Below are 10,757 nucleotides of genomic sequence, written 5' to 3' on the forward strand. Positions count from 1 at the left end.
TGGCGGTAGAGCAAGTCGATAAGCTACAAGACCTACTCGTGCAGTAATCTGGAAAGGTCCTACGTATCTAGGAGACAATTTCCCTTTCTTTCCAAAACGGGAATACCTTTACTTGGAGATACTTTTAAGAGTGCGTAGTCTCCTACCTCAAATTCGAGTGGCCTTTGTCTCTTATCAGCGTAGCTCTTCTGTCGACTATGAGCTGTCTTCAATCTCTACTAGATGACCACGATTTTCTCGTTTGTTGCCTCGATGATTTCAGCTCATGTTTGAACACAATCTTCTAGTTTAATCCAACACACAGGAGATCTACATGGCCTTCCATATAGAGCTTCAAATGGGGCCATGCCTATGTTGGACTGAAAACTGTTATTGTATGCGAATTCAGCAAACGAGAGATTTTCTTTCCATTTGTTACTAAAATCCAAAGCACACGCTCTCAACATGTCTTCCAGGATTTGAATAACTCTCTCAGATTGCCCATCTATCTGAGGATTAAAAGCAGTACTGAAATTCAGTATGGTTCCCATGGCTTCCTGGAAACTTCTCCAATAATGAGCAGTGAATCGCGTATCTCTTTCTTAAGTAATGCTCAGAGGAACACCGTGATACTTCACCACGTTTTCTAGATACACCTCAGCTAGTTTCCTCTTGGAGTACGTTACCTTGATAGGAATGAAATGTGTAGACTTTCTAAGTCAATCCTCGATTACCCAGATCATATCAAAACCTTCATGTGACTTCGGTAGGTTTGTGAGAAAATCCATTATTATCTCTTCCCATTTCCATTCTGGTATGGGCAATGGTTGTAACATTCCCCCTGGCTTCTGTCTCTCAGCTTTCACTTTGAGACAATTCTGGCAACTCCTAACATAGTCGAGGACGTCTCCTTTCATATTGCGCCACCAGATCTGTTTCTTCAGATTCTGATACATCTTATTGGCTCCAAGATGAATGACATAATGAGACTTATGAGTTTCTTCCATAATCGCTTTCTTAATCTCGTTTACTAGCGAAACAGCTAAGCGATTCTTAAAATACAAGCTTCCACCCCCTCGAACATTCCAATGTTCTAGCGTCTCACCGTTCTTCAATCTTGTCAAAACGCTCTGAAAATGCTTATCTTGCTGCTGATTCTCTTTAACTTGTTGAACCAGGTACGGTGGATCTACCAGATTATAAATCACCGCTGAATCATGACTCTTGAAAAGCTTGAGATTGTAATCCCCAATTACCATTTCTCTCTTCCAATTCAGCAATGCTAGCGCTGCTAAAACACCCCGTAAAGATAGCATCTTTATATCTTCAACGCAAAGATGATGGCTGCTAATTCCAGATCATGAGTTGGGTAGTTCTTCTCGTGAGGCTTCAATTGACGAGAACCATAAGCGATTACGTGTCCATTTTGCATCAAAACGCACCCCAGACCTTCTTTAGAAGCATCTGAGTAGACTTCATACGACTCGCCCATCTTCGGGATAGTGAGAATTGGTGCACTAGTTAAACAAACTTTCAGCCTTTGGAAAGCATTCTCACACTGATGATCCCACTCAAACCGAACATTCTTCTTTGTGAGGCGGGTCATTGGTGCGGCTATCCGTGAGAAATCTTTCACAAACTTTCTGTAGTATCCAGCCAAACCCAGAAAACTTCGAATCTCTCCAACGTTCTTTGGTGGCTCCCATCTTAGGACTGCTTCTATCTTAGAAGGGTCTACAGATATTCCATCTTCAGTTATTACATGCCCAAGAAACTTAATTTCCGTTTACCAAAAATCACACTTCTCCTTCTTAGCATATAACTGATGTTCCTGAAGAGTCTGCAAAACAACTCTAAGATGTTGCTCATGCTCTTGCGCGTCCTTCGAGTAAATCAGAATATCATCAATGAAGACAATGACAAACTGATCCAGGAATGGTCGAAAAACTCGATTCATCATGTCCATAAAAGCTGCAGGAGCGTTCGTTAATCCAAAAGGCATTACCAGAAACTCAAAATGACCATAACGAGTTCTGAAAACTGTTTTCAGAATATCATTCTCGCGAATCTTCAATTGATGATAACCGAATCTCAGATCTATCTGAGAGAAGAATCTAGATCAACCCAATCGATCAAACAACTCGTCAACCCTTGGCAAAGTATCAAGGATAAGATCAATACATAACTCTATCTCCCAATCAGGCGGCAGACTAGTTAACTCTTCTAGAAAACATTGGAAAACTCGTCCACAACAGAAATAACTAATCATGTATCAGCGTCTTTTACGTCGACTTTTGGTGCCGAAAGAAGTGTATAGCATGAAAACTTTCTTCGTCCTCCAACGCAGGACTTCATGATACAATTCTGCATCCCCTGACCTTAGTCTTCCTGATAAGGAACTATCTCCCTAGATTTCATACGTAGCTTAACTCTTTGCCAATGGAAATCTAGCTGAACTCTATACTGTGACAACCAATCTATCAGAACATTACCTTTCACGTACATAGGTTTTCCTTGTATTCAACCAACATTTCTAGGCCATATCCTAGAAGACTTTCGATGTCCTGCTCATCCTTGTTCATACGCTTGGCTATCTTTAAACAAAAGCCTCAAAGCCATCCTCAAACCTTATGCACTTCATGTGCTTCGTTTCGATACTGAGAGTGCAAAACGCACCCTATCACAACCTCGTGTCTTATTGAGACGCTATCATCTTCCTTTATCAAGGTCTACCAACTTTCATCCAGAAAGCATTGTACGTAGAACAATCCCTCTATTTGTTCCTACGTCATGAGATCGTACATTTTCGTGAACAGTCCTTACGTTAAACTAGCACGAGCTTCGTGCTTAGTTACCATGAACTCTACGCAATACTCAAGCAGAGTTCTTATCATATCCAACTGCATTACGATATTCTGAACCCAATGACCTGCAACTCGCAGAGCCATATATCCTTGAATGCGTGAATGTAGAAGTCCTAAGATTTTCAAAAACATCGACTTCTAGACGTACACGCGCTTCATCCTAAACACGTGTTGTCACTTCCTGGAAAACAATCCATTACTCGGCCATACTCAAGAGGCTCTGGTGAACATAAGGATCCTTATAACAAAGGAACATTCGAAGGACTCGCATCCGGCGACCTTCTAACACTACTATCAATGGACTATAAGTGTAAAGTAAACCGAGTATGCATTCCCTAGAGATTCTTAACCTAGAGCTCTGATACCACCCTGTTCCCTGTCACGCCCCGGGAAAAGATGAGGCGTGATTATAGAATATAAAATAAATTAATATACTTTACAAAACTAACCCACGGTGCATACTCAGTTGATTACTTTACAAGTCCAAAGATAAAAGAAAGGTAACGAAAATATAAAACCAACCTTCGACACTTGATAGACTATCCAGCGAAAACCTTCCAACTCTCGACCACACTTAACTCCGAGGTCTTCCTAACCCTTCTCCTTCTCACATCCTGATTATAAGAAAAATTTGAGGGAAATAGGGGTGAGCCTGAGGCTCAGTAGGTACTATAGTAATGGTTTGATTTTTTAAAAAAAGATTTTCGAAAATAATACTTACTTTATAATAATAATATTCTTGTCCCGCGTAAATCACCATACACGTACAAGTATAATAATAGTCTTATACGTGTAAATCACCATACACGCACAAGTATAACTTGCAGGAATGTAAATTGCATGAATGTAAATGACAGAAATGTAAATGACGGAATACTGATGCTAGAAATGTAAATGCAAGAAATGCAATTGAATTTAAATGTGCATCTACGCCCATTTAAACTTCTACTATTTCCTGAGCCCCTGTCAACATAACCCGTGACAGTCCTCTGATCAGAATGGTGCACTCTCCACACCCTTATATATATACGATTGCACTCTCCGCTTCATATATATACGTTTCCGGCTCTATCAGGATATACAAAACATTTTCTTTCGCAAATACGAGATATATGTATAATATCGAAAATATTCTCAACTTCATAATCGGATATCCCGAGTTGAAGTTCCGCCACATTTTGAAAACGATTCTAGGTTTCGTGGCACGTTCACAATCATTTTCATTTCGAAAATAATATATACTTGAGGCCAAACCATAAAATCAGGAGAGAAGGGTTATAATAACCTACCTCGAGAGTAAGCGTCTATGTCGCTCTTCCGCGAGACGTTCGCTCGTCCTGTGAACCTGAACGTTCACTAAAACCGAGAATCCAGACGTTCACTTACTCCGTGAACCCTCTAAACGACTTTCAGTCTTGAGTCCTATCACGATAAATCAAACCGATCCGAATCAGAATCCTATGAGTAATCCACAATACTCAAACTTAAACGTACGATTTAATAATCGTAGGACCCAAAGACATATCCACTATAAGGAATCCAAGTTCTCAGACAAAACTTCAAACGATGGGAGAACAAGAAAACTCGAACGGAAAATCCACAATCAATCTCTAAAAACCCGAAAGGTAACTCTAGCAAGCAAGTATCGTTCTTTTCTTTTCCGAATTCCAAAGAAAATATTCAAACTTATTGCTACGCTCGAGCAAACGAGAAATCAAACATCAAACCAATGTCGAGTTTTAAATCCCAAAACTCATATACGAGTCTCAAATACATTTCTGCTTAATTTCTTGAAATCCAACAAGAACCCGTTCAACAACAATTCGGGAATTAATATCTTCATAGAACATAACCAACTTTTGAATTATTACGTATCTGAATTCAACGAGTGTCAATTCCGAATTCTCACAATAGTTCTCTGAAGTTCTCAATTAGCTCAACAATTAAATTCAAATACAACCCAAAGAAATTTCCAAACATTCTCGATAATAAGCTCGACACGGGGCATATAAATTAGTCATTTACTTATAATCTCCATATCACAACGAGTCCAATGCTTCCGCGTAGAAGCATCAACTCCGAACCTGTGACACGAGATAATCCATTAATTTAGAATCACTAAAATTTGTCCAATACCTCAATGAAACACTCAATCCAAAGAAATTCCGAATCAACCGAAAATTATTATCAAATCCTCAATTACTCATACTCAATTCTCAAATCCAAGTTCAATATGAAATCACTTAATTTCGCCAATAACAGTCACACGACAGTTCCAAATCCCTCAACAATCACTAGCAAAAATCATCACTAATCTAAAAAAACAGATTTTCAAGTTCAACCTCACACGGCCAACACCAAGCAAATCAACACCAACTTGTCAAAAAAACCGAAAATCCCAAACAAATTCGTCCAAAATCAATAACCACCATAAATCCGAGCATAATCAATCCAAGAATCCTCAAACAGTTACAGAATCACCATACCACGTTAAAAAAATCAAAACCCCCAATTTCATGAACGAGGAAACCTAACCTCTTTGTGAAATTCGGCCAAAAATCAAGAGAAACTCCAAACAACAATTTCAATCCACAATTTTCGAGTAACAAACATCACAACCGAGTCTAATCAATATCCAAAACCAGTCAATTTCCCGAAATCACTCAAGAAACTCAAAAATCCCAAATTCACTTTCAAACCCTAAATTCCAAAATTCATTCGGGTTTGATTTCTTTTACCTTGTTTTCGGGAGATTCAATCTTCCTCAGTGGGTGTCCTTCTTTCCCGGCATTCGTTTCCCGGTCGGCGGCCACGGCGGCTCGCGGCGATTTCTTTTCCTCGGCGAGAGCGCGCACGGTGGAGAACTGGTGGCTTGAGCTGTCGGCCGAGCTTCCTCTTCCTCGGCGAGCTCAACTCCGTCTCACTCTCTCTCTCTCTCTCTCTCTCTCACTCGGTCTCTCTCTCACGCCCTTTCTTTCTTTTTCTTTTCTTCCCCGATTTTCTTCTTCTTTCTTCTTTCCCGTTTTTCCTTCTTCTGCGTTTTTTTTTTTTTTTTCGTTCTTATCAGCTAAAGAGAGTGACCGACTTCACTAAGTGATAAGGCTTAGAATTTTCCCAAAATTGCCCTTAAACCCCTTTCAATTCCATTTCTTCCAATCATTCACAAAAGAATATTTCCTTTCTTTAAATGTTGCAAATTAATCCCTTAATCTCAACTCTTAATACTTAAATTCTGAATCAATGAAAATAAACTTTAGAAAATTAATTACATAATTTTCTATCCATAAACTCTTGTCGATATTTTATTTCCATTAACCACTGATTTGCGTCCATTCAAAATTCTAATTTGCAACATTTTTATCTTTAAAATTTCGAGATGTTACAAGTAACAATTTTTGGATTAAAAAAAAATCTATAAACATAAAAAAAATGACAATTAAAAACTTGAAAAAGATTATTTTTGTGATAAATATTTGGACCATATTAGTTTTAAAAAAAACACTATCACAAACAATTTTCACAAATATATTCTATTTTTCATGAAAAATAGGGTGGAAAATAAAGCGTCTAAATTTTAAATGCGGGCCGTATAAATTTCTATTTTCTCACTTTATTCTCATATTTACCCTTTATTTTCCATAACATCAAAAACAAGATATAATTTTTATTTTTCCTCTTAATTTCACTTCCATTTATATGATCACTCGTGTTTTCTCATTCTCTCATATATTGAATTCCAAACGGGTAACAGAGGATAGTCTATGAGGTGTCAGTTTCCTTCTAATGCAATTCTTGCGTATGCGGTCAATCGTGGTATCCTTTTTTTTTTATATAAAATTAAGAAGTAAAAAATTATTCAACTTTTCGTTTTGTTGCAACTATTTACGATTTTGTATCTTAAGAAGCTTAATAGAATTTCAAGGAATATGCAAATAAAAAAATAAAAATAAAAACTTGTAAATTTCGGATTCACACATCTTATAATACAATGAACTTGATAAGATTATAGCTAGTTTCTAGTAATGGTATCCGATTCTCTACCAAAGTTCATTGAAAAGACCAAGCATTTTGTGCCTTTCTTTTTCTTCTAGCACAAAACATAGCTCACAAAGTTCACAACATCATAGCAAAAAAATAAGAATTTTTTTTTTCCTTTGACATAAATTTTGTTGTTCAGTCACCATATCTTATCCAATGGTGAAAATAATAATAATAAATATTATTTTGCTAATTAATATTCAGAAATGAAAGCTTACCCATAAATAATTGAAATCATACATGCATGTATTATACAAAGAATAATCAAACACGTGCAATTTATGATACTACATAACAAAAAATTGAAACGTAAAAGTCCTTGAATGCTCTCTTTCCTGGATTCAGGCTGAAATACAGCTCAATTAAAAAATAAATATTAATTATTAACTATACGAGATTTAGAAAGAAAAAATCAGAAACCCATAATTGATAATTGTAGTAACTGTTATTACCAATTATTAATCATACGTGATAAAAAAAATAATAATAAAAAAACCCAAAACTCAAGAATGAATTCATAGAATCATCAATCAATATGAAAAACCACACACAATTCCGAGACCAATACACCAAAACCTACTAGAAAATAAACTCTGTTCACAATTCAAGAAGTGAACCAATCCCTCCGATTAGACTCCACTATCCAGCTAATAGAAAATTAATAGTCTAAAATAATAGATTAAACAACTCTTTTCATAAGCCTACCCAGTACTCCGAACAATTATTTATACTAAAACATAATTAAAATAGCATGGAACTCAATAACTAATGTACTAATTTACCAAACGAGTGTACCATGCTAAGTAGAACTAAAAAAGTCAGGATGAGTCTACGGAAGTGATGCTTCTGAGGAGGGGCTCTTAAGAACGGAGCGAAAGCGTGAGGCACAAAGAGACCTTTGACTCGCCTGACGTGAAGCGCTTCGTTTGTGGGAGCTCGAGCTTGGTGAATATGGTCAAGTTTGCAGCTGGAAAGCAGGATTTCTTCCTCGGTTTCTCCTATTTCGTTTGTGTTCGGTTCGTCCTCGGAATCCCGTGGATTTTCTCCCACGGGCTTGAGTTCGACGTCTTTCAACTCTACTGTCGGTATCTTTTGAATATAGTATACCAACAAAAAAAAATTATGATCAAGTCAGCGAAACATTCTTCTTCTGATTCACTTTAATTATTGTTGAACACTGAAATCACATTGTGAACGATAAATTAACTTTTAATATTTTGTCCCTTCTTTTGGATTTAGGCTTATAGTTTAGTGGCACGAGAATGGAGATCATCTTCGATCAACATGAATACCATCATTTAGACAAAATTCTGTAAGTGCTCTAAATAGTGGATCATTTTATATGTGTTTTTCGATTTCACAAGAAGAAAGAAAGCTGATATGAACCTTGAAGATTTCAATAGAATGGTACTGAATACAAGATAATCAAGGAATTCGAGAGACCCCAAACTCTCTCAGAAGGCTAGCCTTGCACAAAGGTAAATGATTATTTCTAACCTCTATTTATAGACTAAGTGACAGTCAACATATAAATTATATTTCCAGTCCTAACAAAAACATATATAGTTCTGGACTATCCCACGAACCACGTATTAAATGAACATTTTGGAGCCAAAATTACCAAGACATGAGAAAAGGAAAGCAATTTTCTTTTGTGTTGTCATACATCTTTTGTGTTGTCATACATCTCTTGGCAACGTGAGTGTTGTCGTAACATAACCTTATCACATAATTATTAACCTTATCTCTTTCTGAAAAAAATAAACTTATCTTTTGCAGCCTTTTTTTTTTGCTTACCCCAATGCTTTTATCTTCTGCCAACTGAAATTTTTTACATTTCATTCATGTCCCACCTCGTTTAATTAAAGTCCCACCTCGTTTTATTAGTTATTTTGTTGGACATAACGTTAAATGACATTTCATTCAAACAACTAATGGTTCGAATAGAATTAACCATGCAAGTGTCACTGTGAAGTTTCAAGACACATGAATGTGAACTAAAATAAATATCCACTTTCTATTCAAAAAGCCATGTTTACGCATGAAACATTATATATGATACGACAACAATATATATACTCTCTTTTTTTTTCAACCCCTATGTGTGTGAATCAATGAGACAAGCTAGAGATATGACATGTGTGACGAGGGATTCTCTTTTGTGTTGTCATACATCTCTTGGCAACGTGAGTGTTGTCATTGTAACATTAATTATTAACCTTATCTCTTTCTGAAAAAAAAAAAAAAAAAACTTATCTCTTGCAGTTTTTTTTTTTTTTTTTTTTTTTTTGCTTACGCTAATGCTTTTATCTTCTGCCAACCGAAATTTTTTACATTTCATTCATGTCCCACCTCGTTTTATTAGTTATTTTGTTGGACATAACATTAAATGACATTTCTCTCTAACCAAACAAATAATGGTTCGAATAGAATTAACCATGCAAGTGCCACTGTGAAGTTTCAAGACACATGAATGTGAACTAAAATAAATATCCACTTTCTATTCAAAAAGCCATGTTTACGCATGAAACATTATATATAATACGACAACAATATATATATATATATATATATATATATATATATATATATGTGTGTGTGTGTGTGTGTGTGTGTGTGTGTGTGTATTGAGCAGGAAATAAAATTTCAGGAAAGGCAGATGTGTCTAAATTTATTTCATAAGGGTAAATTAAAATAATTATTTTATCATATGCTTAATTATTTCAACTCATTTAATTGTTCACTTGATTAAAAAATATGGTTATAAGTATATACTTGTCATGTGTAAACATATAAGATATATGTATGTCTATGGAATTTATATGTATGGTATTATATATGTATTTGTGTTATTATAAACCAAACCAAATATCAAATATCAGCCAGTTTACTGGTTCTTGAAAGGAAAAAATAAAAAGGTCCAGTCAAACCTATGTGTAATTGTGTGTTTTAGTCTTGCTCTTAATACAAAATTTCTCTCTTTCCTAAATAACAAGTTTCAAAGCACAAAAAGGACACCATGCATGATTGCCAGTATGAGTGGGATGCAATAATGGTGGGATGCAGAACATTCAACGAATTATTTTTTGTTTCAGCCATGAACTCAAATTATTAGTTTAAATTTTATATATATATATATATATATATATATATATATATATATATCAAAATTTAAAAGCAGATTCATATATGAAGACAAAAGTCCCAATAGGACATATTTTTAACTGTAAATGTGTGAGTTGTCTATGCTTCTACTCGAGCATGATCAACTTTTTGTTTGCTCAACTTGCTCTCCATATATTTATTGTTTTGCGTTCAAAGGCTCACAATTTTTTTTTTTTTAATATAAGCTTATTGTTTCTCACGAATTAACAAGTAATAAAAGACAATTTAAAATAATGATTGCATAACCACAAGTTTCCCTATAAACATAGACTTCATCCACAACAAGTTTTCATATCTTTCAACAAACACAGAAGTTAATAACATCACTGCGCTTCTCATCTCTCTCTCTCTCTCTCTCTCTCTCTCTCCCACTCTCTAAATTTGCCTATATCAAGTATCAACCACAAAAAGTTAATATCACCGCTAGAAGCATTTAAAAAAAATATTACCGCTACTCTCTCCCTCTCGCTTGATGTATATATATATATATATATATATATACAAGCAAAATGCCCGCGCGTTGCTTGATGTCTTTTAACAGTAAATTATTGAAATAATAAAAAAAAAATTAATGATGAACATGACGTCAAATAACTTACTAATTGTTAAGATTACATCAATAATATTTCATACATATATTTACATATCTTAATTTATAATGACTGAATTGTACAACTCAAATTGTACCAATGTTATATTTTATTTTACTTC

The 10,757-nt window shown here is 35.2% G+C and overlaps 1 long non-coding RNA gene across 1 annotated transcript; it reads right to left on the reverse strand.

Annotated features, from left to right (window-relative positions):
* Positions 1 to 4,580: 4,580 nt before the first annotated feature.
* LOC149387941 (uncharacterized) lies at positions 4,581 to 6,187 on the reverse strand. The gene is made up of 2 exons (XR_016300454.1): positions 5,582 to 6,187; positions 4,581 to 4,927 (listed from the first exon to the last, which is right to left on the reverse strand). It is a non-coding gene; the product is annotated as an uncharacterized LOC149387941 (long non-coding RNA).
* Between the last annotated feature and the right edge of the window lie 4,570 nt (positions 6,188 to 10,757).

The sequence above is a fragment of the Urtica dioica genome, chromosome 8, assembly GCF_054948205.1.
Source record: "Urtica dioica subsp. dioica isolate 48M chromosome 8, U.dioica_male_clone48M_v1_H2, whole genome shotgun sequence".
NCBI classification, from domain to species: domain Eukaryota; kingdom Viridiplantae; phylum Streptophyta; class Magnoliopsida; order Rosales; family Urticaceae; genus Urtica; species Urtica dioica.